Consider the following 27,771-nt stretch of genomic DNA (forward strand, 5'->3'; position numbering starts at 1 on the left):
ATCTTGGAAACGGGGGCTGAAGTGCATGGCGATGTGGTCCGCGCAGCTCCCCAGGTTCACTACAAAGCTGTGCCCAGAAAAAAAGCAGAGAATCAGTTGTCCGCGCCACTAGTTGCAGTCAACCTGGAAATAGACATAGAAACAGAAAATAGGTGCAGGAGTAGGCCATTCGGCCCTTCGAACCTGCACCACCATTCAATAAGATCATGGCTGACCATTCACCTTAGTACCCCTTTCCTGCTTTCTCTCCATACCCCTTGATCCCTTTAGCCGTAAGGGCTGTATCTAACTCCCTCTTGAATATATCCAATGAACTGGCATCAACAACTCTCTGCGGTAGGGAATTCCACAGGTTAACAACTCTCTGAGTGAAGAAGTTTCTCCTCATCTCATTCTAAATGGCTTACCCCTTATCCTTAGACTGTGTCCCCTGGTTCTGGACTTCCCCAACATGGGGAACATTCTTCCTGCATCTAACCTGCCCAGTCCCGTCAGAATTTTATATGTTTCTATGAGATCCCCTCTCATCCTTCTAAACTTCAGTGAATAAAGGCTGAGTCGATCCAGTCTCTCCTTATATGTCAGTCCAGCCATCCCGGGAATGGGATGAACTTTCGCTGCACTCCTTCAATAGCAAGAACGTCTTTCCTCAGATTAGGAGACCAAAACTGAACACAATAGTCCAGGTGAGGCCTCATCAAAGCCCTGTACAACTGCAGTAAGACCTCCCTGCTCCTATACTCAAAACCCCTAGCTATGAAGGTCAGCATACAATTTGCCTTCTTCACCGCCTGCTGTTCCTGAATGCCAACTTTCAATGACTGATGTACCATGACACCCAGGTCTCGTTGCACCTCCCCTTTTCCTAATCTGCCGCCATTCAGATAATATTCTGCCTTCGTGTTTTTTCCCCCAAAGTGGATAGCCTCACATTTATAAACATTATACTGCATCTGCCATGCATTTGCCCTCTCACCTAACCTGTCCAAGTCACCCTGCAGCCTCTTAGCGTCCTCCTCACAGCTCACACCGCCATCCAGTTTAGTGTCATCTGCAAACTTGGAGATATTACACTCAATTCCTTCATCCAAATCATTAATGTATATTGTAAATATCTGGGGTCGCAGCACTGAGCCCTGCGGCACTCCACTAGTCACTGCCTACCATTCTGAAAAGAACCCGTTTATCCCGACTCTCTGCTTCCTGTCTGCCAACCAGTTCTCTATCCATGTCAGTACATTACCCCCAATACCAGGTGCTTTAATTTTGCACACCAATCTCTTGTGTGGGACTTTGTCAAAAGCCTTTTGAAAGTCCAAATACCCCACATCCACTGGTTCTCCCTTGTCCACTCTACTAGTTATATCCTCAAAAAATTCCAGAAGATTTGTCAAGCATGATTTCCCTTTCAGAAATCCATGTTGACTTGGACCGATCCTGTCACTGCTTTCCAAATGCGCTGTTATTTCATCTTTAATAATTGATTCCAAAATTTTCCCCACTACTGATGTCAGGCTAACCGGTCTATAATTACCCGTTTTCTCCTTTTTAAAAAACTGGTGTTACATTAGCTACCCTCCAGTCCATAGGAACTGAACCAGAGTCGATAGACTGTTGGAAAATTATCACTAATGCATCCACTATTTCCAGGGCCACTTCCTTAAGTACTCTGGAATGCAGACTATCAGGCCCCGGGGATTTATCGACCTTCAATCCCATCAATTTCCCAAACACAATTTCCCGCTTAATAAGGATATCCTTCAGTTGCTCCTTCTCACTGGACCCTTGTGAAGACAGAACCAAAGTATTTGTTCAACTGATCTGTCATTTGTTTGTTCCCCATTATAAATTTCACCTGAATCTGACAGCAAGGGATCTACGTTTGTCTTCACTAATTTTTTTCTCTTCACATATCTATAGAAGCTTTTGCAATCAGTTTTAATCTTCCCGGCAAGCTTCCTCTCATACTCTATTTTCCCCCTCCTAATTAAACCCTTTGTCCTCCTCTGCTGAATTCTAAATTTCTCGCAGTCCTCAGGTTTGCTGCTTTTTCTGGCCAATTTATATGCATCTTCCTTGGATTTAACACTATCCTCAATTTCCCTTGTTAGCCATGGTTGAGCCACCTTCCCCATTTTATTTTTACTCCAGATAGGGAGTACAATTGTAGAAGTTCATCCATGTGATCTTTAACTGTTTACCATTGCCTATCCACCATCAACCCTTTAAGTATCATTTGCCAGTCTATTCTAGTCAATTCACGTCTCATACCATCGAAGTTACCTTTCCTTAAGTTCAGGACCCTAGTCTCTGAATTAACTGTGTCACTCTCCATCTTAATAAAGAATTCTACCGTATTATGGTCACTCTTCCCCAAGGAGCCTCGCACAACAAGATTGCTAATTAGTCCTTTCTCATTACACATCACCCAGTCTAGGATGGCCTGCTCTCTAGTTGGTTCCTCGACATATTGGTCCAGAAAACCATCCCGAATACACTCCAGGAAACCCTCCTCCACCGTATTGCTACCAGTTTGGTTAGCCCAATCTATATGTAGATTAAAGTCGTCCATGATGACTGCTGTACCTTTATTGCACGTATCTCTAATTTCTTGTTTGATGCTGTCCCCAACCTCACTACCACTGTTTGGTGATCTGTACACAATTCCCACGAGCGTTTTCTACCCTTTGATATTTCGCAACTCCACCCATACAGATTCCGCATCATCCAAGCTAATGTCCTTCCTTACTATTGCGTTAATTTCCTCTTTAACCAGCAACGCTATCCCACCTCCTCTTCCTTTCTGTCTATCCTTCCTGAATGTTGAATACCCCTGGATGATGAGTTCCCAGCCTTGGTCACCCTGGAGCCTTGTCTCCGTGATGCCAATTATATCATATTCATTAATAGCTCCCTGTGCAGTTAATTCGTCCACCTTATTCTGAATACTCCTCGCATTGAGGCACAGAGCCTTCAGGCTTGTCTTTTTAACACACTTTACCCTTTTAGAATTTTGCTGCAATGTGACCCTTTTTGCTTTTTGCCTTGGGTTTCTCTGCCCTCCACTTTTACTTTTCTTCTTTCTATCTTTTGCTTCTGCCCCCATTCTACTTCCCTCTGCCCCCCTGCATAGGTTCCCATCCCCCTGCCATATTAGTTTAACTTCTCCCCAACAGCACTTGCAAACATTCCCCCGAGGTCCTGCCGAGGTGCAGACCATCCGGTTTGTACTGGTCCCACCTCCCCCAGAACTGGATCCAATGTCCCAGGAATTTGAATCCCTCCCTTCTGCACCACTCCTCAAGCTACGTATTCATCTGAGCTATCCTGCGAAATGTGCCGTGTCTTTCTGCGCCGGTGTGTGTCTGTGGCTCATTGACAGAAGTATAGTAAGCAAGGTTGGTTACTGTGAGTACAGTGACAGACTCCATTTGTACGTCCCAGAATCATAGCATAGAATTGTAGAATCATAGAAATTTACGGGATAGAAGGAGGCCATTCGGCCCATTGTGTCTGCGCCGGCCGAAAAAGAGCCACCCAGCCCAATCCCACTTTCCAGCTCTTGGTCTGTAGCACTGTAGGTTATGCCGCTTGAAGTGCATATCCAAGTACTTTTTAAATGTGGTGAGGGTTTCTGCCTCTACCACTCTTTCAAGCAGTGAGTTCCACGCATCAACCATCCTCTGGGTGAATAAAATTCTCCTCGACTCCCCTCTAACCTCCTACCAATTGCTTTAAATCTATGCCCCTAGTTATTGACCTCTACTGTGGAAAATAAGCCCTTCTTATCTAAGCCCCTAATGATTTTCTACACCTCAATCAAGTCTCCCCTGAGCCTCCTCTGGTCAAAGAAAACAACCTCAGCCTATCCCAGCTTTCCTCATAGTTAAAATTCTCCAGTCCTGGCAACATCCATTTTTATTCTCAAGGTAAATGAAACAGTCCCTGTAATTATCATTAGTTCCTACGTACTGTATTATGAGGTACTCCCCACTAAAATGGTGGATTGACCTTGGAGGAAGTGCAGCGTAGGTTAACCAGAATGATGCCCGGACTTCCAGGGTTAAGTTATGAGGAAAAACTGTACAAATAAGGGTTGTATTCCCGAGAAGTTGTAAGGATAAGGGGCTATCTGATCAAAGTTTTCATAGTATTACGAGGAACAGATGGGGTAGATAGAGAGAAACTATTTCGGCTGGTTGGGGATTTTAGGACTAGTGGGTATAGTGTAAAAATTAGAGCCAGACCTTTCAGGAGTGAAATTAGGAAACACTTCTACACACAAAGGGTGGTAGAAGTCTGGGAATCTCTTCCGCAAACGGCAATTGATGCTAAATCAATTGTTAATTTTAAATCGGAGCTTGATAGCTTTTTGTTAATTAAAGGTATTAAGGGATGTAGGGCAAAGGTGGGTATATGGATTTAGATCGCAGATCAGCCATGATCTCATTGAATGGCGGAACAGGCTTGAGAGGCTGAATATCCTGCTCCTGTTCCTATGTTCCGTTGATTCCAATATGACGAAAATCAGGTGGGATCTACAACGGGCAAACGATCTGATCCGTCAGGTTACCACCCAAGTGACTAAGTAGAAAATGAACCCCGTTGAGCCTTAATACTGAAACGGCTATTTTCTTTGTTTACTCTTTGAGTGAAGAAATTTCTCCTCATCCGGCATTCGGTTAAGAAACGGAGGTGGGGGGAAAGTAAACGTTAATCTTACCTGGAACCATTATCTGCAATCTTCCCTTTAATCTTCAGAGTGTCTCCGCGCATCATATCCATGTTATACACTTCCAACTGTTTTTTGATGTTGGAAGGAAAACAATATTAATATAATACAATATTTTCTCTCTTTAAAAGGAACCTGTTGTGAGTATTGTAAAGTCCTGCCCCCTCAGTACAGATTCACACAAGGCATGTAGTGAAGTCAAGGTCACTCTGGACCTGCACCTTTATTTCACAGCTCTGGAATGTTGCACTTGCCTGAGACCTGTCCTTATATACCTGTCTCTTGCAAGTGCACCCCTGGTGGTAAGGTATGCTGGTGGTTACAGGTCATGTCTTATTACAGTCATGTATAGTATGTTAGGATACAGTTATATATAATAATGTAAGATACATGACAAGTATGCTCACAGAGTTTGTAGAGCTGCTGCATGGTGAGTGGCTTAGCCAGTCACATGATGTTCACAAAACTCAATAAAACCCCAATCAGTTGGGTCCAGGTCATCCACGATGAGGTATGTAGTTTTGAACCTAGTGGATGAACTGGCAATGTGTCGTTTGATTATTAAACCTCTGTTAATAAATCAACTAGTTCTTAATAGCAATGTGTTGCTATGAATTCTTAAGCAAAGAACCCATGAAGCAAATACATTACAAAATCCTGAATGATATAAAACCCTACAGAATTTCACTTGTGAATAGGGATGGATTTGCACAACCATTTCCCCAAGTACATGGACGAGCACACACACATATCCTCGTAGATGCACGTATGCACACTCACGAGTGTATACATGTAAAACCACAATCACGATCATTACGAGCTCAAGAAGCTTGACACCATCCAGGAGAAAGCAGACCACTTGATCGGCACCCCATCCACCACCTTGAACATTTATTCCCTCCACCACCGGTGTACCATGTCTAAAGCATGTACCATCTACAAGATGCACTGCAGCAACTCGCCAAGGTTTCTTCGGCAGCACCTCCCAAACCCACGACCTCTACCGCCTAGAAGGACAAGGGCAGCAGGCGCATGGGAATATCACCACCTGCAAGTTCCCTTCCAGGTTACACTCCATCCTGACTTGGAAATATATCGCTATTCCTTCATCATCGCTGGGTCAAAGTCATGGAACTCTTTCCCTAACAGCACTGTGGGAACTCCTTTAGCACACGGACTGCAGCGGTTCAAGAAGGTGGCTCACCACCACCTTCCCAAGGGCAATTAGGAATGGGCAATAAATGTTGGCCTCGCCAGTGATGCCCACATCCCAGGAAGGAATAAAGTCACGAACGTCCAAACGAAGTTAACAAAAAGGGTCATGAACATTTGATTCTTCACACTCGATATTTAAGAGGGCTGATGGTGACATCCCTTCTTCCAATATCTGACGGCTTTTAAGTGGTAGCAATCTTTCCTCTGTGTCATGGGAGACGAATTGAACTTTAATTTCTGATACTAATAAATGGTAACGGAATGAGTGTATAGTATAATAGAATAATAACAATGTTATTAATGTCTTTAATGATGACTTTAACTTCTGCCACTAAAGACTGATAAAGGAGTGATTGCATGGTATGAAGGAATGATCACAATGTTGTAAATGTGTTTAAAACTGAATAAATCCAATAAAAATAAGATATTAATAACAATCTAGCCTCTCAGCCTCGACTTCTGCCCTCTCGAGCAGCTCTTATTCTACTCGTTCCACCTTCAGCTGCCTACGCCCCAAGCTCTGGAATACCCTGCCTCAACCTCTTTGTCTCTCTACCGTTCTCGCTTCCTTGAAGACGCTCCTTAAAACCTACCTCTTTGACATAGCTTTTGGTCACCTGTCCTAATATCTCATGTAGCTTGGTGTCAAATTTTCGCTCTTGTGAAGCGCCTTGGGACGTTTTACTACGTTAAAGGCGCTATATAAATGCAAATGGTTGTTGTCGGAAAGTTGTGGGTTGGAGTCCCACTCCAGAGCTAGGGCACAAAATCTAGCAATATGGTGGCGTTTGTAGTGAGGGAAGTCATCCAGCCAAGTACTCCGGTTGTGGGGTTACACAGACGTATGAAGCTAAAAAAGAGCTGGAGACCCTGTGGAATCAGGACCCGACCTAAATTTAATTCCATAACTTTCAGTCACTGCGAGTCTCATTCAATTCCCAGCACTTCTCCCGCCAGGTGGCGCTGTCACTCACAAGTTAGCTGTCCCTGAACTAACTGGTGCCTCTATATTGCAAGCTCTAAGTGTTCATTCTTCAGTCTGGTGTCCCTCTGTCTGTATGTCTGACAGACTTGAGAGAGTGAGATCCCTCTGTGTCTCACTGCCTCAGACTGCCACACAAAGGGAGAGAGAAGAAAAGCCATAGTGTGCCCTGACCCCTCCCTCACTCTGGGTGTTACTCATTGGTTTGCTGAAGCACCAGACGGAGTTACGATCTTAAATGAAAAAGTGTGAAGCTGTGTGTTGTCTGTTCAGCTCCGCCCCTTGCTGGGCACACAGAATGTAAATCATTCTAGCATTAGAGTGCAAACAGCTATGGTATGAACGCAACTTCCCATTATCCGTAATTAACATTCTAAGGCCCCGAACTTGGTGAAAGCTAAGTTCCGCCCAAGTGCTGCCCAAAGGATGGCTGAGATCATGACGGTAGTTTGGGCAGAAGTTTCATGAAAAAGTCCTGGCGGCAAAAAAGGGACTTAAGCCCCGAATCTGGGCGGCAGTGGGCGGGAAGACACTTACGCGTGTTGCACGTCAGCGGGCGGCCCCCGGCGGTTTTCCGTTCCCGCCGTCGGGAGACCTCCACTAAACTCGCTCGGAGGGGAGACCACCCAGAAAACTGCGGCAGCGGGTGGTAATTCCACCAATTTCGGCCGAATCCCACCTTCCAGCATTAGATCCATAGCCCTGTAGGTCACGGCTCTTTAAGCGCATATCCAAGTACTTTTTAGATGCGATGAGGGTTTCTACCTCTACCACCCTTTCAGGCAGTGAGTTCCAGACTCCCACCACCCTATGGGTGAAATTTTTTTTTCCTCAGCTCCCCTCTAAACCTTCTGCCACTTACTTTAAATCTATGCCACCTCGTTATTGACCCCTCTGGCAAGGGAAATAGGTCCTTCCTCTCCACTCGATCTAGGCCTCTCATAATATTATACACCTCAATAAGGTCTCCCCTCAGCCTGCTCTATTCAAACAAAAACAACCCAAAAACAGCCAATCCAATCTTTCCTCATTGCTAAAATTCTCCAGTCCAGGCAACATCCTCGTAAATCTCCTCTGTACCCTTTACATAAGATAAGAAATAGGAGCAGGAGTCGGCCATACAGCCCCTCGAGCCTGCTCTGCCATTTAATATGATCATGGCTGATCCGATCATGGACTCAGGTCCACTCTCCTGCTCGCTCCCCATAACCCCTTGTTAAAAAACTGTCCATCTCCGTTTACAATTTATTCAATGACCCAGCTTCCACAGCTCTCTAAGACAGTGAATTTCACAAATTTACAACCCTCTGAGAGAAGAAATTCTTCCTCATCTCAGTTTTAAATGGGCGGCCCCTTATTCTAAAATAATGCCCCCTAGTTCTAGTCTTCCCTATCAGTGGAAACATCCTCTCTGCATCCACCTTGTCAAGCCCCCTCATAATTTTATATGTTTCGATCAGATCACCTCTCATTCTTCTGAATTCCAATGAGTAGAGGCCCAACCTACTCAACCTTTCCTTATAAGTCAATCACCTCATCTCCGGAATCAACCTGGTGAACCTTCTCTGAACTGCCTCCAAAGCAAGTATATCCTTTAATAAATATGGAAACCAAAACTGTACGCAGTATTCCAGGTGTGGCCTCACCAATACCCGGTATAACTGAAGCAAGACTGCCCTGTTTTTATACTTCATCCTCTTTGCAATAAAGGCCAAGATTCCATTGGCCTTCCTAATCACTTGCTGTACCTGCATACTATCCTTTTGTGTTTCATGCACAAGTACCCCCAGGTCCCGCTGTACTGCAGTACTTTGCAATCTTTCTCCATTTAAATACCAACTTGCTCCTCGATTTTTTTCTACCAAAGTGCATAACCATACACTTTCCAACATTACACTCTATCTGCCAAATTTTTGCCCACTCACTTAGCCGATCTATGTCTTTTTGTAGGTTTTTTGTGTCCTCCTGTCGCATTGCTTTTCCTCCCATCATCAGCAAACTTGGCCACATTATACTTGGTCCCTTCAGCCAAGTCATTAATATAGATTGTAAATAGTTGGGGTCCTAACACTGATCCCTGCGGCACCCCACTTATTACTGATTGCTAACCCGAGAATGAACCATTTATTTCGACTCGCTATTTTCTGTTAGTTAGCCAATCCTCTATCCATGCTACTATATTACCCCCAACCATGTGAACTTTAATCTTGTGTAGTAACCTTTTATGTGGCACCTTGTCAAATGCCTTCTGGAAGTCCAAATACACCACATCCACTGCTTCCCCTTTATCCACCCTGTTCTTTACATCCTCAAAGAATTCCAGCAGATTTGTCAGACATGACTTCCCCTTCATAAATCCATGCTGACTCTGCCTGACTGAATTATCCAAATGTCCTGCTACTGCTTCTTTAATAATGGACTCCAACATTTTCCCAACCATAAATGTTAGGCTAACTGGTTTATAGTTTCTTGCTTTTTGTCTGCCTCCTTTTTTAAATAGAGGCATTGCATTTGCAGTTTTCCCATCTGCTGGGACCGCTCCAGAATCCAGGGAATTTTGGTAAATCCCTGCCGCTACTTCTCTTAAGACCCTAGGATGCAAGCCATCAGGTCCAGGGGATTTAGTCACCTTTAGTCCCATTATCTTACTGAGTACCACCTCCTTAGTGATTGTGATTGTGTTAAGTTCCTCCCCCTCTATAGTCCCTTGACTATCCACTGTTGGGATATTGTTAGTGTCCTCTACCATAAAGACTGATACAAAATATTTGTTCAGAGTTTCTGCCATCTCCATGTTCCCCATCACTAATTCCCCAATTCCTTTCTGTCTGTCCTTCCGAATTCTCAAGTACTCCTGAACGTTTAGTTCCCAGTCTTGGTCACTTTGCAACCACGTCTCTGTTATGACTATCAGATCATACCCATTAGTAACTGTGCCGACAGCTCATCTAATTTGTTACGAATGCTGTGTGAATTCAGAGCTTTTAAATTTGTTTTCTTACCATTTTCTCCTGCTATGGCCCCAGTTTCTGATACACTCGTATGTTTATAGATTCTGTCCCTTCCTGTCACCCCTGGTTTTCGTTTCCCCCAATGCTACCCTACTCTATTACCTTCACCTTGTTCTTTAAGCTTTTAGGTTTCTGTTCACCTGAACCCTCCCACTCCCACTAATTAGTTTAAAGCTCTCTCTACAGCCCTAGTTATTTGGTACTAGTCCCAGCACGGTTCAAGTGGAGTCTGTCCCGACAGAACAGCTCCCTCTTACCCCAGTACTGGTGCCAGTGCCCCAGAAACCAAAACCCATTTCTCCCACACCAGTCTTTGAGCCATGAGTTTAACTCTCTGATCTTATGTAACCTATGCAAATTTGCTCGTGGCTCAGGTAGTAATCCAGAAATTATTACATTTGTGGTTCTGCTTTTTAATTTGGCCCCTAGCTGCTCATAATTCCTTAGCAGAACTTTCTTGTCTGTCCTATCTATTTCATTGGTACCCACGTGGACCACGACAACTGGATCTACTTCCTCCCTGTCCAAGTTCCTCTCCAGCCCAGAGGAGATATCCTTAACCCTGGCACCAGGCAGGCAACACAGCCTTCGGGACTCACGCTCATGGCTGCAGAGAATTGTATCTATCCCCCTAATGACACTGTCCCCTACCACTACAACATTTCTTTTTACTCCCCCCACTTGAATGGCACCCTGTACCACGGTGCTGTGGTCAGTTTGCTCATCCTCCCTGCAGTCCCTACTCTCGTCCACACAGGGAGTAAGAGTCTCAAACCTATTGGACAAGAGCAAGGGCCGAGGCTGCTCCATCACTGCCTCCTCAATCCCCTTACCTTCCTCACTCGTAGTCACACCCTCCTGTCTTGACCGCTAGCCAAATCTGAGCTAGTTAACCGAAGGGGTGTGACTATCCCCTGAAACAGAGTGTCCAGGTAACTCTCCCCCTCAGTGATGTGTCACAGTGTCTGCAGCTCGGACTCCAGCTCATCAATGCGGAGCCGAATTTCCTCGAGCTGCAGACACTTATCACAGACGTGGCCACCGTGGCCCTCAATGGGGTCCAGCAGCTCCCACATGTTGCAGCACTGATACATCACCCATCCTGCCATCATAATGTATTTAATTAATCAATTAAGTTTTATTTTTAGTCCTACCAATGCCACATAATTCTAACCCTTAGGGCTAGACTTTCCCTCAAGGTCCTCAATGCTCGATTGCCCGCTGAGAAGCATCGCTTTTGACGAAAAAAGCTGGCGAGAATTTCCATTTTAAAGGTTAAAGTAAGTAAAACTAATCGCTCGGCCAGAAAATAGGCGATGCACACTCATTGTCGGCGGTTTTCTCGGCGGGTAAGTGGAACGTTAGCAACATGGGCGGTTGTTTTCGGAATGGACGCTAAGTAGTGAAATTTAATCTGAGGCTGTGGTTGGGCCTAGGGAGGGGGGAAAACTTAAAAAAAAAATTTCATTAAAAAAACATAAACACGTACAAAGCATTCTCAAGACAGTTTTAACGCTAATTGCCGTGTTAAAATTAAAAAAAAATAATTAAAGAACCTTTAACTTACCTTTCCTTGCAGGGTTCCCCCCCTTACCGCCCTGTTTAAGCAGCTTTTACAGGGCGGGTCTCTCGGCGATCTGGACGTCGGCAGTTGAGCCCAAACTTATGCCCTTGCGGTTGTTCTCGACGTTGCACGCGGGCGGTTTGGTCCCGGCGGGCGACTTCGGATGTGAGCGATAACGTTCAAAATCTTACGTGAAAGCTCTCGCCGGGCGGAAAAGCAGCTGTAACGCCGAGAAAACCACTGACAATGAAGCCGAAAGTCTGGCCCATAACACACACTACTGCTATTTAGTAAACAGTTGATTAATTAATTAAGCAAGAGAAGCAAGAAAGGAGAGAGAACTCACCGACCGATCACTTCCCTGCTTTCCTGTGACGTCGAATGTAGTCGCCTAATTCCACTTCGTCGCAGTCACCCACCTGTTCGCTCTGCCCGCTGGAGTATCTAGACACGGCCTCTGCCTTTAAGCTGCCTATTGCGGGGACGTGCTTACCTGAGGTCGCGGAGATCTGGGGCCTCGCTGCCGGCACTGCTGCTGCCTTTAAGCTGGCTGTGGCGGGGGAGGTGCTTACCTGAGGTCGCGGAGATCTGGGGCCTCGCTGCCGACACTGCCGCTGCCTTTAAGCTGGCTGTGGCGGGGGAGGTGCTTACCTGAGGTCGCGGAGATCTGGGGCCTCGCTGCCGGCACTGCCGCTGCCTTTAAGCTGGCTGTGGCGGGGGAGGTGCTTACCTGAGGTCGCGGAGATCTGGGGCCTCGCTGCCGACACTGCCGCTGCCTTTAAGCTGGCTGTGGCGGGGGAGGTGCTTACCTGAGGTCGCGGAGATCTGGGGCCTCGCTGCCGGCACTGCCGCTGCCTTTAAGCAGGCTGTGGCGGGGGAGGTGCTTACCTGAGTTCGCGGTGATCTGTGGTCTCGCTGCCGCCTCAGCCGCTACGTTTAACCTACAATCACATCTTTCCTGTAATGTGGTGACCAGAACTGCACGCAGTACTCAAGCTGTGGCCTAACTAGTGTTCAAGCATGACCTCCCTGCTGATGTATTCTTTGCCTCGGCTAATAAAGGAAAAAATTCCAAATGCCTTGTTAACGACCTCATCGACCTGCCCTGCTACCTTTAAGGATCTGTGGACATACACTCCGAGGTTCCTCTGTTCCTCCACACCTCTCATAATTACAAAGACAAAATGCCAACCTCCCTGAAACTTGCACCGTATTTTACTCACCGCCATCTTTGCATCTCTTTTGGGGATTCGAGTCGGTGAGAAGTGTAGGGGAAATCCAAGGAAGAGACAGAACGTAACGGAGGGGAGAGCTTATATATCAGCTGAAGGAGGTCACTGCTGTTAATCATTGATCAGGATTTTGCAGCAGTTTTAAATCCAGTTGCAAATGGCAGGTCTAATAGGGCATGCAGTGGGCACGCGCTCAGTCCGTGCCAGAAGTGCGCCGTTCTGGTCAGTTGCCTTATAGTCGTACAGGGCGCCCACCTGAAACGGGCGGTAGGCCCATTGCCCAAGCAAATCGGGAGCGCCTAAGGTCTGTTTCAGCCTACTTTGCCAATTTGGCCCGTGCTTGGGTGCCTCATGCACCGTGCGTGCCACGGTCAGTTTTCCTGGCGCGCAGCAATGTGATAATGACCAGATAATCTGTTTTAATAATGTTGATTGAGGGATAAATACTGGTCAGGACACGAGGGATAACTCCCCTACTCTTCTTCAAAATCATGTTATAGGATCTTTTATGGCCACATAAGAGGGCAGTCTGGGCCATGGTTTAACGTCTCATCCAAAAGACAGGATCTCTGACGGTGCAGCTCTCCTTCAGCACTGCACTAGAGTGGGACTTGAACCCACAACCCTCTGACTGGAGAGGCAAGAGTGTTACTCACTGAGCCACAGCTGACACTTAATAGCACGCTTTTATACCTGGTAACTCTTAATGGGGAATGAATGGTATAAAGGAGACAATGGTGCTGAAAGTCATGTCCCCGAGGTGATGGCAACCGTGGGGTTTGGGTGGGCGACCAATAAAATCGATGGGCCGCCGCGGTTGGATGATTTTCCCTCCCCGAGCCATATTCAGCTCGGGGGGGAGGGGGGGACATGATTTGAGCGGTGTGCACTTCCTCCGGAAACGGCGCGGTGAAGCCGCTGTAAAGGAGACTTTCCAGCGGAGAGCTCTGCAGCGTGCAGGCCGCTGAAAAGCCACCAGGACTGAGATTTTGAGCTGCAAAAAGGGAAGACTTTTCCCAGCAGCACCCCCGCGAGGTATTCTAGTTGGTGCTCGAACGGGACACCGCTGGAGTGTTGCCACGATCGGGACCCTTTGGTAGGGAAATCATTTTATTAATTTTTGTATTTTTATTTAAGATTACAGAATCCACTGAATTTATCTTTTAATAGTTTTATTAATAATTAGTGATTTTATTTCATCATCTTTATTTAAGATTACAGTATCCACTGTATTTATCTTTTAATAGTTTTATTAATTGTTTTGGCTCCATTCAACCTGCTGAGTGCCACCAGGTACATCATCAAGTAGTGCATAGGCATCCTTAAGCAAAGATTCCGGTGCCTGGACCACTCTGGTGGCACCCTGCAGTACTCTCCATTGTCGTCATGGTCTACTGCATGCTGCACAACCTGGCTAGCATGAGAGGACAGCCGCTGGAGGTCGAGCCAGCAGTACCACCTGAGGAGGAGGAGGTGCAAGAGGAGGAGGAGGTGCAGGAGGAGGTGGCGCAGGAGGAGGTGGAGGAGGAGGATCCTCGTCGCTCCAGAGCTAGGAGGCGTCGACCCATCGCCACCCTGGAAAGGCCTGATGCAGACTGGCCAGCACCCTCCTGGGTGGGTGCATCCTCACATATATGCAGGTATCCGACACCTCCCCTGCAATCTCCCTCCATGCATTATATACTGCCTGTCTGCCAGGTCTCCCCACGTCAGGAAACAGTATTCTTCTCCTGTCCTCCACACTGTCCATCAGTGTCTCCAGCTCCATATCAGTGAACCTGTTGGCTCTCCTTGCACCTCTTACACCAGCCATCCTTCCAAGCTCCTCAGGGCCTTGCTGTAAACCCTGGCCTTTAAAAAGGGCGGGGATGCAGCTGACTCACTCGAAACCCTTACCAGCACGCTGAATTTCTTCAATTGTTTTCATTATCTCAGTACAGATTAACCGAAGTTTGCAGAACTTGTTCCACCTGCCACTGGCTGACAGCTGGTACCAAAGTCCTTTCTGTTTGCGCCAGTGAGGATGGGAGATATTTGCATGTGGCTTCCGATCAATGACACCACCTATGTTGGTGCAAGCCTGTGATTGCACATACAAAGGTTATCATGATACACAACAAAGGGAGCTCTATCCTGTCTGGAGTTGACAGTCAGAATGGCTCAAATTATACTTTGAAAAGTCACTGAGAACTTGGGCTGGGCGGTTCTAATTATACATTCCAGGGAAACTGCTGGGTGTGTCTTTTCCTCCAAGGGGACCAATCAGCAATCAGGTCATGTGATCACGGAGAGCTAATCAAAGCATTTTGCTAGTGCAAATAAGCGTATCCTTTTCTTTAAAACATTTTTATGGGTGTTGAGCAATAGCTGTACCTTTATCAATGCCCTGACTAGGGTCGGGTAACTCAGCACAAACCAGAGATTGAACCTAGGTCCTTTCTGGTCTATGAGAGAGAGTAACTTTACCTCTGAATCATCTGAGTGGCTCATTCAAATGTGAATCTTAAGCATATTTGACATGAGGGTGAAACTCGATCCCCGTTGTCACGTGTATCCTAATTCGCACCAAGTCCCGCTCACCCATTGCCCCCTATTCTCGCCGATCTACATTAGCTCCTGGTCCGGTAACTCCTCGATTTAAAAATTCTCCTCCTTCTGTTCAAATCCCTCCAGGGCGTCGCCGCCTCTCTATCGCTGTAATCTCCTCCAGCCCCACAACCCCTCAAGATCTCTGCACTCCACCAATTTTGGCTATTGAGCACCCCTGATTTTAATGGCTCAACTATTGGTGGCCGTGTCTTCAGCTGCCTAGGCCCTAAGCTCTGGAATTCCCTCCATAAACCTCTCCGACTCTCTACCTTTATCTCTTTTATCAAGCTTTTGGCCAGCTGTTCTAATATCTCCTTATGTGGATCGGCTTGTGTGAAGCGCCTTTTTCTACTACATTAAAAGCTCGATTAAGGACCAAAATGATAACCTATGTGTGAAGGCGGAGGCTGTGGGTAATGCACTTAATAAATACTTTGCGGCTTTTTTCACAAAAGATGGCAATGATGCCGATGTTGAAGTTAAAGAGGAAGAGAATGAAATATTGGATGGGATAAACATAGTAAGAGGGGCAGTATTAAGGGGTTTAGCATCTTTGAAAGTAGATAAGTCATCAGGACCAGATGAAATATATCCTAGGCTATTAAAAGAAGCAAGGGAGGAAATTGCGGAGGCTCTAACCATCATTTTCCAAACCTCCCTGTCTAAGGAGTGGTGCCAGAGGATTGGAGAACTGCTAATGTTATACCATTGTTTAAAAAGGGAGGAAGGGATAAACCGAGTAACTACAGCCCAGTTACTTTAACCTAGGTCATGGGCAAATTATTGGAATCAATTCTGAGGGACAGTATAAACCTTCATTTAGAAAGACACAGATTAATCAAGGACAGTCAGCATGGATTTATTAAGGGAAGGTCGTGTCTGACTAACTTGATTGAATTTTTGAGGAGGGAACAAGGAGGGTCAATGAGGCAGTGCATATGATGTAGTTTATGTTATGTTCAGAATAACTCCACAAGACTGTATATTGTAAGCTCAAACTTTTGTGACCTTGGTCTCTTTAATGTAACTCCAGAGTGAGGAAGCAGCATGCTAGACTGCCTTTTATGCTTGCCCAGGGTGTGCAGGTGACCCTTGGGTCTCCCACAGGTGCGCCCCCTGGTGGCAAGTCTTACACATTTGTAATGTTTACATGCATAACATCATTCCCCCCCCAAATCTTAGCTACAAGTTATTTACAAGTTGAGGCGATCCGGGGCTCTGCGTTCTGGGGTTGATCGCCTGAGTTGAAGTCCTGGCATGGGTGAGTCGGTCGGATCATTGCTGCACTGCGGTGTGGCTGGTCTGATTGGACTGTCGGGCATGGTGGGTTCATCCTCATGGTTGACCGCAAGGTTGATTGCTGGTTGGGTGTGTGTGGGTGGATCATTGATGGTAATGTCCTCTTCAAACTGTTTTTGGTTGTCAGTGAACTGCAGTTTGGTCTGAACCAAGTGCTTTCTGCACGTTTGTCCATCAAAAGTTTGACAACAAACACTCTATTCCTCTCCTTGGCTAACACAGTGCCAGCAACCCATTTGGGACCATGACCGTAATTAAGAACAAACACAGGGTCATTAATCTCAATGTCACGCGTTACAGCCGCCCGATCGTGGTACACGTTATGCCGGTGACGCCGGGTTTCTTCATGATCATTGAGATCCGGGTGGACTAAGGAGAGCCTGGTTTTGAGTGCTCTCTTCATGAGCAATTCTGCAGGGGGAACCCCAGTGAGTGAGTGGGGTTGCGTGTGGTAGCTGAGCAGGATCTGAGATCTGGGTCTGCAGGGAACCGACCGTCATGCATTTCAAGCTCTGCTTGATGGTTTGGACTGCCCGTTCTGCTTGACCATTGGATGCGTGCTTAACTGGCGCAGACCTGACATGCTTGATACCATTGCGGGTCATGAACTCGTTGAATTCTGAGCTGGTGAAACATGGTCCATTGTCACTAACAAGGACATCGGGCAAACCATTGGTGGCGAACATGGCCCGGAGGCTTTCAATGGTGGCAGTGGACGTACATGATGATATTATTATACACTCAATCCATTTAGAGTAAGCATCCACTGCTATTAGGAACATCTTTCCTAGAAAGGGACCAGCGAAATCTACATGGATCCTGGGCCACGATTTGGAGGTCCATGACCACAGACTCAGTGGGGCCTCCCTTGGTGCATTGCTCAACTGTGAGCAATTGTTGCATTGGTGTACGCATGACTTAAATTCCGAGTGTCGGGCCACCAAACGTGCGACCTGGCAATAGCCTTCATCATGACTATGCCTGGGTGGGTACTAGGATGGAGAATGAAACAGTTAATTCAGAGACCATGGTCCAGAACTTAAAGAAGGGTAACTTTGAAGGTATGAGGCATGAATTGGCTTGGATAGATTGGCGAATGATACTTAAGGGGTTGACAGTGGATGGGCAATGGCAAACATTTAGAGACCGCATGGATGAACTACAACAATTGTACATCCCTGTCTGGCGTAAAAATAAAAAAGGGAAGGTGGCTCAACCGTGGCGTTCAAGGGAAATCAGGGATAGTATTAAAGCCAAAAAAGTGGCATACAAATTGGCCAGAAATAGCAACAAACTCAGGGACTGGGAGAAATTTAGAAATCAGCAGAGGAGGACAAAGGGTTTGACTAGGGCAAGGAAAATAGAGTACGAGAGGAAGCTTGCAGGGAACATTAAAACGCACTGCAAAAGCTTCTATAGATATGTAAAGAGAAAAAGGTTAGTAAAGACAAACGTAGGTCCTCTGCAGTCAGAATCAGGGGAAGTCATAACGGGGAACAAAGAAATGACAAACCAATTGAACAAGTACTTTGGTTCTGTATTCACTAAGGAGGACACAAACAACCTTCCGGATATAAAAGGGGTCAGATGATCTAGTAAGAAGGAGGAACTGAGGGAAATCCTTATTAGTCGGGAAATTGTGTTGGGGAAATTGATGGGATTGAAGGCCGATAAATCCCCAGGGCCTGATGGACTGCAACCTAGAGTACTTAAGGAGGTGGCCTTGGAAATAGCGGATGCATTGACAGTCATTTTCCAACATTCCATAGACTCTGGATCAGATCCTATGGAGTGGAGGGTAGCCAATGTAACCCCACTTTTTAAAAATGGAGGGAGAGAGAAAACAGGGAATTATAGACCGGTCAGCCTGACATCGGTAGTGGGTAAAATGATGGAATCAATTATTAAGGATGTCATATCAGCGCATTTGGAAAGAGGTGACATGATAGGTCCAAGTCAGCATGGATTTGTGAAAGGGAAATCATGCTTGACAAATCTTCTGGAATTTTTTGAGTATGTTTCCAGTAGAGTGGACAAGGGAGAACCAGTTGATGTGGTGTATTTGGACTTTCAGAAGGCTTTCGACCACAGGAGATTAATGTGCAAAGTTAAAGCACATGGGATTGGGGGTAGTGTGCTGATGTGGATTGAGAACTGGTTGTCAGACAGGAAGCAAAGAGTAGGAGTAAATGGGTACTTTTCAGAATGGCAGACAGTGACTAGTGGGGTACTGCAAGGTTCTGTGCTGGGGCCCCAGCTGTTTACATTGTACATTAATGATTTAGACGAGGGGATTAAATGTAGTATCTCCAAACTTGCAGATGACACTAAGTTGGGTGACAGTGTGAGCTGCGAGGAGGATGCTATGAGGCTGCAGAGTGACTTGGATAGGTTAGGTTAGTGGGCAAATGCATGACAGATGAAGTATAATGTGGATAAAGGTGAAATTATCCACTTTGGTGGTAAAACAAAGAGACAGACTATTATCTGAATGGCGACAGATTAGGAAAAGGGGAGGTGCAACGAGACCTGGGTGTCATGGTACATCAGTCATTAAAGGTTGGCATGCAGGTACAGCAGGCGGTTAAGAAAGCAAATGGCATGTTGGCCTTCATAACGAGGGGATTTGAGTACAGGGGCAGGGAGGTGTTACTACTCCCCTCCCTGCCTTGGTGAGGCCACACCTGGGGTATTGTGTACAGTTTTGGTCTCCTAACTTGAGGAAGGACATTCTTGCTATTGAGGGAGTGCAACGAAGATTCACCAGACTGATTCCCGGGATGGCGGGACTGACATATCAAGAAAGACTGGATCAACTGGGCTTGTATTCACTGGAGTTCAGAAGAATGAGAGGGGATCTCATAGAAACGTTTAAAATTCTGACGGGTTTAGACAGGTTAGATGCAGGAAGAATGTTCCCAATGTTCTGAAGTCCAGAACCAATCTAAGGATAAGGGGTAAGCCATTTAGGACCGAGATGAGGAGAAACTTCTTCACCCAGAGAGTGGTGAACCTGTGGAATTCTCTACCACAGAAAGTTGTTGAGGCCAATTCACTAAATATATTCAAAAAGGAGTTAGATGTAGTCCTTACTACTGGGGGGATCAAGGGGTATGGTGAGAAAGCAGGAATGGGGTACTGAAGTTGCATGTTCAGCCATGAACTCATTGAATGGCGGTGCAGGCTCGAAGGGCTGAATGGCCTACTCCTGCACCTATTTTCTATGTTTCTATGTGAAGGTCGCGTATAAAAATTTCCCTGCCTTTTTTTGGCAAAACTATGATTCCCCCATAGGAGACAGTCCGAATGGATGGACATTTCATCCTTGCGTCGGTGGAATGGTTTAATTTCATCTTACATTTCCCCGGGAACCGCCGACCAGCTCCCATTGAGGACACAGGTTTTTACCAGTGATAGCACAGGGTCCTGGCTAGTCCAGGTCCTGATCTAGCAAGCTGTGACGTGTGACCCCTCACTCTCAAAAGCATCCAAGAAGCAAGTTTGCGGGTTGGGCTATTTCCACCCCGGTGGTTGGCAATGGTAGCCGACTGAGGGCATCAGCACAGTTCTCAGTGCCTGGTCTGTGGCGGATTACATAGTCATGCGCAGATAACGTTAGTGCCCATCTTTGGATGCGGGACGAAGCATTGGTGTTAATATCTTTGCATTCTGAGAACAGCGAAATGGGCGGCTAGTAGCCGGTTTCGAGCTCGAACCGGAGTCCAAATAGGTATTGGTGCATTTTGTTAACCCCCTATTCGCATGCTAATGCTTCTTTCTCAACCATACTGTAGCCTCTTTCAGCCTTAGATAAGCTTCTGGATGTATATGCAACCGGTTGCAGTTTGCCTGACAAATTGGCTTGCTGTAACATACAACCGACCCCGTACGAAGATGCATCACAAATTAGTACTAAATGTTTACATGGGTCATACAATACAAGTAACTTGTTAGAATACAGCAGGTTTCTGGCCTTGTTAAAGGCTGTTTCTTGAGATTTACCCCAAACCCAGATGTCACCCTTGCGTAGCAATAAATGCAAAGGCTCCAGCAAAGTGCCCGACCCTGGTTTAAAGTTACCAAAATAGTTAAGGATTCCCAGGAATGAATGCAGCACCATCACATTCTGTGGTCTGGGTACATTCTTAATGGCCTCCGTCTTGCCGTCTGTGGTTCTGATGCCGTCCACCGTAATCTTTCTCCCCAGAAATTCGACCTCTGGCGCCAAGAAAACACACTTGGAGCATTTCAGCCTGAGTCCCACTTTGTCCAGTCGCTTTAGAACCTCTTTCAGGATGTGCAAGTGTTTGGTGGTGTTGCAGCCAGTGATCAAGATGTCATCCTGAAACAACACAGTGCGCGGAACCGATTTCAGCCATGTTCCTCTGGAAGATGGCTGCAGCTGAGCGAATCCCAAAGGGGCATCTGTGGTATATGAACAGTCCTCTTTGAGTGTTGATGCAAGTCAGTTTTTTCGAAGGATCAGCCAGCTCCTGTGTCATGTTAGCAGAGGTTAGATCTAGCTTGATGAGCGACTTCCCCCCTGCTAACGTTGCAAGCAGGTCATCCGCTTTGGGTATTGGGTACTGGTCCTGTAACGAGACTCGGTTAATCGTTACCTTGTAGTCCCCGCAGATTCTGACCATCCCATTGCTTTTCAACACTGGAACAATTGGACTGACCCACTCGTTGAACTCGACTGGCGATATGATCCCCTCTCGTTGAAATCTGTCCAGCTCGATCTCGACTTTCTCTCACATCATGTATGGAACCACTCAGGCCTTGTGATGAATGGTTCGTGCATCAGGGACTGAATGGATCTAAACTTTGGCGCCTGTGAAGTTGCCGATGCCTGGCTCGATTAATGGCGGGAATTTGTTTAGCACTTGGGCGCACGAGGCATCATCCACTGAAGACAGTGTTTTGATGTCGTCTCAGTTCCATTGGATCTTTCCTAGCCAGCTTCTGCCGAACAGCGTTGGGCCATCGCATGGTACAATCCATAGTGGTAAATCGTGCACAGTTCCATCATATGATACCTTCACTGCCACACTGCCAATGACTAGTATGAGCTCTTTGGTGTAAGTGCCCAGCTTGGTGTGGATCGGGCTTAGTTTTGGCCTTTGTGCCTTGTTGCTCTACAGTTTCTCAAAAGCCTTCTGGCTCATAATTGACTGACTCGCCCCTGTGTCCAATTCCATGGAAACTGGAATGCCGTTTAATTTGACTTTTAACATTATCGGAGGGCTTTTGGTGGTGAAGGTGTGTACCCCATACACTTCCTCTTCAGCCTCAGGTTGAGTTGCTTCTGCCGACTCTGTCACGTGGTGAGTTGCAGCACATCTGCACATTCGTTGGAGGTGCCCCACTGTTCCATAGCCCTTGCACACGTAGTGCTTGAATCGACATTGATGGGCTCGATGATTACCCCCGCAGCGCCAACATGGTGTTAATGGATTTGCATTCATGCCCCACGGCAGACTCTGAGTTATCCTAGGTCTGGCCTCTGCAGGCGTGTAGGCCCTGCCATGTACAGTTCTGCCTGCTGAAGGCGTTATTTTATGCACAGTACTTGCCGGTGAGTTTCGATGCTCCAATGATATCTGTTTAGTGTTATCGTTCGTGGACATGAAAGCATGGGCTATCGTGATGGCCTTGCTCAGATCTAGGGATTCGGCAGACAGCAGTGACTGATTCCAAGCACGAAAAAGTCCCGCAACACTTTCCCCAAAAATCCAGCAAATATGCACGGTCCCGCAAGGCGTCTTAGGTCGGCGACATAGCTCGCCATGTCCTTGCCCTCGGAGCAATGGTGCGTATAAAATCGATACCTGGCCATCAAGATGCTCTCATTAGGCTTGAGGTGTTCCTGAACCAGCATGCACAACTTTTAATATGTCTTCTCCGTTGGTTTCGTCAGTGTTAGCAGATTTTTGTTGAGGCCATATATCGTGGATCCGCAAACGGTGAGGAGAATCGCTCTGCCCTTGACCGAGGTTTCTTCCTTATCCAGATCATTGGCCACGAAGTACTGGTCAAGGCGCTCAACGAAGGCTTCCCAATCATCACCCACAACAAATCTCTCAAGAATACCAACGGCAGCCATAACCGCATGATAGTTCATGATCTGATACTCGTCGCCAATTGTTATGTTTAGAATAACTCCACAAGACTGTATATTATAAGCTCAAACTGTTGTGATCTTGGTCTCTGTAATGTAACTCCAGAGTGAGGAAGCAGCATGGTAGACTGCCTTTTGTACCTGCTTGCCCGGGGTGTGCAGGTGACCCTTGGATCACCCACAGGTGCGCCCCCTGGTGGCAAGTATTTTACACATTCGTAATGTTTATTACATACTAAACAGTTTACATGGATTTTAACAGGGATTTTGACAAGGTCCCACATAGCAAGCTGATCAAAAAAATAAAACCCTATGGGATCCAAGGGAGAGTGGCAAATTGGATCCAAAATTGGCTCAGTGGCAGGAGGCAAATGGTAATGGTTGACGAGTGTTTTTGCGACTGGAAGGCTATTTCCAGTGCGGTTCCACAGGTCTCAGTACTTGGTCCCTTGCTTTTGTAGCATATATTAATGATTTAGGGCTAGATTTTGCACTTTTGTGCAGATTGTCCAAAAATGGACATTGTTTCTGGCGTGGGCAGTAAAAATGGGGTTTCAGATCGCCGGCTTGTTGCCCATTTTCAAAGTCCCTCGTCTCCATTTTAAAAATTGGACGTTACCGTATGCGATCTGAAATGGGCATTAGCGTTAAATCTCTCTGACCTTCTGCCGTAAAGTGTCGCCGTTCTTAGCAACGGCATGGCAATGCTCATTTCCCGCGATTCAGGAGCTCAGTGGTCTTCATTACATGCGCAGAAGAGGAGACAGAGAGGGAGGGACCTGAGAGGGACTGAAAACATGTGTGCTGTGGTGTGGGCTTGTTTGGCTTTTGTGGGAAGCACGAGGGAGATTCACCAGCAGCAAAAAGCCTACTAAGCACCAAGAACATAGTTGGCACCAAGTTTTTGTCCAACAAATAATAGATAACATAGAAGGGATGGAGGAGGCCCTGGAGCTGTTAGCCAGGAACAGAGGGCTCCCAGTGGTCCCGGACCCCGGCATTGCACCGCAAGGTGCCGCACCCCTATTGCCAACGACACATGAGAGCCAGGAGGAACATCTTGCTTCTGGCTCAGAGCACGTTTCCACCTCGGGACCGTCCTCTCCCGTATCCATCCAAGCAGTGGTTCTGCCATCATCCCCCCGCAATGAAGCATCGCCTGAGGAGCTCCCGGCCAGGTGGCTTGGAATCAGGAGGGGAAGGGGTAGAGGTGGGGGGAGAAGCAGGGGGTGGGGGGAGAAGGAAAGTGAGGTGCATGGCCGTAGGTGTTGTCTGGGGCATATTTTTAGGTTGCTGCCGCTATTTTGGTGGGAGGGTCGGGGCACGAGGCGAGGGGGCTACCTTGTTGGTTTGCATTTGTGTTCTGTTTTGCGGGAAATGGGGACCATTGTAATGATGTAAATGTGATAAATTTGTTGTGGGCTGGGGCGGGAGTGGGGTGGGGTGTTTTTTACAGATATACTTATGATTTCAGACAAATGGTCAGATTAAATGTTTTTTTATTTAACACAACCTTGTTGCGCATTGGCTCAGATAGCTGCACCGTTACACACTGGTGATTCCTTAACATGAAAGGGTATAATTACACTTAACTTGAATCAACTTAAACTTTAACTGTCACCAAGGTGATGCACACCATTGATGTATGACCTGCACACCCAGCAGTGTTGCAGCTTTGTAAAAACCACCAACGTTCTTTCAAGCAAAGCGCTCATTTATGAGCTGCTGACATAAAAGTCTTGCAGCTATGATGCCACCACGGGCCCTTTCCTACGGTACAGAGGGGGGCGGGGCATGGTTTCAGCATCAGCCTGATTGTCTGGCTCGATGTCAGCTTCCACCTCCTCGCCCTCTTCTTCCTCTCTCTCCTGAGGTGGACCGTCAGACCCTTCTGGCAATTCTTGTCCCCTCCTGATAGCCAAGTTGTGCAGCATGGAGCACACTACCACGAATTGAGCTACCTGCTCAGGGTGGTATTGGAGCTCGCCTCCTGAGTGGTCCAGGCATCTAAAGCGCTGCTTAAGCACTCCAATGGTTTTCACGACGATATTGCGAGTGGATCTGTGGCTCTCGTTGTATTACATCTCAGCTTTGGTGTGGGTGTCATGCAGGGGGGTCATCAGCCAGGTGGCGAGGCCATATCCTTTGTCACCAAGCATCCAGCATTGACCTTATGGCTGATTGGTAAACATGACAGATACAGTGCTCTCACGCAGGATGTGAGCATCTTGGATGCTGCCCAGAAATTTAGCATTCACTGCAATAATAATTTGCTGGTGGTCGACAATGAGTTGCACATTTAGAGAGTGGAATCCCTTGCAGTTCCTGAAAACCTCTACATCCTGAAAAGGTGCCCGTATTGCAGTCTATTGCTCCTTGCACCTTGGGGAAGTTAACAATTCGGTAGAATCCTAAAGCCTTCTGTCTGAGCCTCCCTGGTCATAGGGCAGCTGATAAAGTCCACCCTGAAGCGTACAGGGCTTCAGTGACCTGTCTAATACAGCATTGTGTGGCAAGCTGAGATATAGCACAAATGTCGCCAGCTGAGGCCTGAAAGGAACCCGACGCGTAGAACTGCAGTGCCGCGGTGACCTTGACCTTGACGGAGAGTGCAGCCCTAATGGTGCTGGCAGGCTGCAGATCTCCCCTGATGAGCTGGGATACCTCAATGATAACCTCTTTGTGGAAGCGCAGTCTCTGAAGGCAGTTGGTGTCACACAAGTTGAGGTAAGACCGCTTTTCCCTGTAATTGCTGGGGATGCAACGTCTGGTCTTCCTCATCAATCTGGCACGTCTTACATTGGGCAAATGATGCTGTCGAATGTACCTTCTGCCATCTCTAGTCTGCAGCATGTGCGTGGTCATCAAGAGAGGGTGAGAAATGACAGGCCCCATTCCAATAGCTATCTGTTTTATACTGATTGTTCACAAAGAATGAATGTCCCCACTAAGGCACCTAGTAAATTCCAATCGTCCACAGTATGATAAGATGTTTGTTCAGATGTTCACATCACCTCAAAACACCCCCAGAGTACATCCGAACTCTCCCGAGGTTGAAGCAGAGCAGCCTTTTAAATGATGTGATCTGCGATTTAGATCATGGGGTCCATATCACTTTGAGTAGTTCCAGTCAGTTCAACTTTTTCACGGCGGTTTTTTCGGTGAGTGATATTGTCGGCGAGATGTGTGTGAGGTGCCGAAAGTAAGGATGGGCGATATACTAGGTGTTGGTTTCGCCTATTCTGATGATTCCGCCCCAAAAAGTGGGCAGGCAGTATTATTTTTTCTCGGCGTTACGCACATGCTGAAAGTAACGCTCGCCGATAAGTGACCAAGAAATGGCTGTCAGTTTCCATTTTGTGCCTAAATGGGTGATATATGGGCGTTGCAGTGTTAAAATGGACGTTAAGTGGGCGGTATACATGCAAAAATAATGGCAAATCTAACCCTTAGACTTTAATGTAGGGAGCACAATAAAGAAATTAGCAGATGAGACAAAAATTGGCCGTGTGATTGACAGTGCGGAGGAAAGTGGCAAATGGAATTCAGTCCGGAAAAGTGTGAGGTAACGCATTTGGGGAGGGGCAACAAGGCAAGAGAATACACAATAAATGGGAGGATACTAAGAGGTGTGGAGGAACAGATCCTTAAAAGTAGCAGGACAGGTTGGTATGGTCGTTAAAAAGGCATACGGAATGATTTCCTTGATGAGCAGAGGCATAGAATATAAGAGCAGAGAACTGTATACTATGCTAGAACTGTATTCAACACTAGTTAGGCCACAGCTTGAGTACTGTATGCAGTTATGGTCACCACATTACACAAAAGGTGTGATTGCACCAGAGACAGTGCAGAGAAGATTTATGAGGATGTTGCCAGGACTGGAAAATTTTAGCCATGAGGAAAGATTGGATAGGCTGGGTTTGTTCTCCTTGGAACAGAGGAGGCTGAGGGGACATATAATTGAGGTGTATAAAATTATGAGGGGCCTAGCTGGAGTGGATAGGAAGGACTTATTTCCCATAGTAGAGAAGTCAATAACCAGTAGAGAGGGCATAGATTTAAAGTATTTAAGGTTGGAAGGATTAGAAGGGAGATGAGGAAAAATAATTTCAGCCAGAGAAGGGGTGGGGGTCTGGAACACACTGCCTGAGAGGGTGGTAGTGGCAGAAATCATCATCACATTTAAAAAGTACTTGGATGTGCACTTAAAGAGTCGTAATCGACAGAGCGACGGACCTAGTGCTGGAAGGTGGGATTAGGCTGGGTAAAGCTTTTTTGACTGGCATGGGCACGATGGGCTGAATGGCCATCTGTGTTGTAATTTTTCTATAATTCGATGATAACTATATTAACTCTTGATTTCTAATTATTAGGTTTCCTGATGAGCTATGTATTTGCTATAGCTCTCTCTGATATACCATAACACTACATCCTAATAAAAACTTGCACTTGTATAACATGTTAGCAGTGGCTCGGTGGGTCGCATCCTGGCCTCTGAGTCAGTAGGTTGTGGATTCAAGTCCCACTCCAGAGACTTGTAACACAAAATCTAGGCTGATACTCCAGTGCCATACTGAGGGAGTGTTGCACTGTCAGTCGTGCCATCTTTCGGATGACACATGAAACTGAAGGCCCGTCTTCCAACTCAAGTGGACTTAAAAGATCCCGCAGCACTATTTTGAAGCGCTGGGCTAATGTTTATCCCTCAATCAATATCATTAAAACAGTGTCATTATCACGTTGCTGTTTGTGGGAGCTTGCTGTGCACAAATTGGCTGCCATGTTCCCTACAACAGTGACTGCATTTCAAAAGTACTTCATTGGCTGTACCATCTCTCATATCTGTTGGTCGTGAAAGGAGCTTTATAATGCAGGTCTTTCTTTAAATGTAGAGAGGTGGCTCACAGAGAATGGACACTGAGCCCAAAGGCTTGGTCTAAGAGATAGGATTTTATATTTTCGGAGGTGGAGAATTTTGAGGGGAGGAACTTCAGAGAGTGGGACTAAAATGGCTGAAGACTTT

General features: G+C 46.5%; 1 protein-coding gene across 1 annotated transcript in view; it reads left to right on the plus strand.

The window, feature by feature from the left end:
• The window catches only part of LOC139230008 (cdc42 effector protein 1-like), a 109,376-nt gene that overhangs the window by 30,916 nt on the left and 50,689 nt on the right, over positions 1-27,771 (plus strand). The gene's annotated exons all lie outside the window — the stretch shown is intronic.

Source organism: Pristiophorus japonicus, chromosome 19, assembly GCF_044704955.1.
Source record: "Pristiophorus japonicus isolate sPriJap1 chromosome 19, sPriJap1.hap1, whole genome shotgun sequence".
NCBI classification, from domain to species: domain Eukaryota; kingdom Metazoa; phylum Chordata; class Chondrichthyes; family Pristiophoridae; genus Pristiophorus; species Pristiophorus japonicus.